Raw genomic sequence first — 596 nt, forward strand, 5'->3', positions numbered from 1 at the left:
ATGATAATGCTAAGAAGACAAAAAATAATAAATTTTATTAATTTTTATTAATATTTTTTTGTTACCAAATATTTTTAATATTATATTCCCTCAACTTGCATTCTACTTTTATTCCTGCAAGTTTCTTCACTCATCACTCATAGGAAAGAAATGGTATAGTGTTAGGGACGTTTAACTCCGTAGATATCGTTGTCATGGTGTTATTTACAATAATGTCAAGCATCCAATTAGGAGAGAGGTTTATGCACTATTATAATAATATAATATAAGTTATAAAAATGATGGAGTTCCTTTCTATGCTGAGTCAAGGGAAAAAAAGTTAAATAAAGAAGTTGAACTTAAGTTATAATTATATACCACCAAATAATTACTGTTTAAAGTATTAACAAAAAAAATTGCATACGTACCAACAGACATACAGAGATGGTTCATCAAATTCTTTGAGGGTTCAACCTTCTATTTGCATTAAGGGAGTCACTTAGATAAAACGGCTAAAATGTTTTTTTTTAAAAGATATTTTTAAGTAACTAAAATTCAATACATATAATTGATTAAATTATATTATTTTTAATATAATTAAATTAGATAAATTAATT

This window comes from Arachis ipaensis, chromosome B04 (genome assembly GCF_000816755.2).
Source record: "Arachis ipaensis cultivar K30076 chromosome B04, Araip1.1, whole genome shotgun sequence".
Classification (NCBI taxonomy): Eukaryota; Viridiplantae; Streptophyta; class Magnoliopsida; order Fabales; family Fabaceae; genus Arachis; species Arachis ipaensis.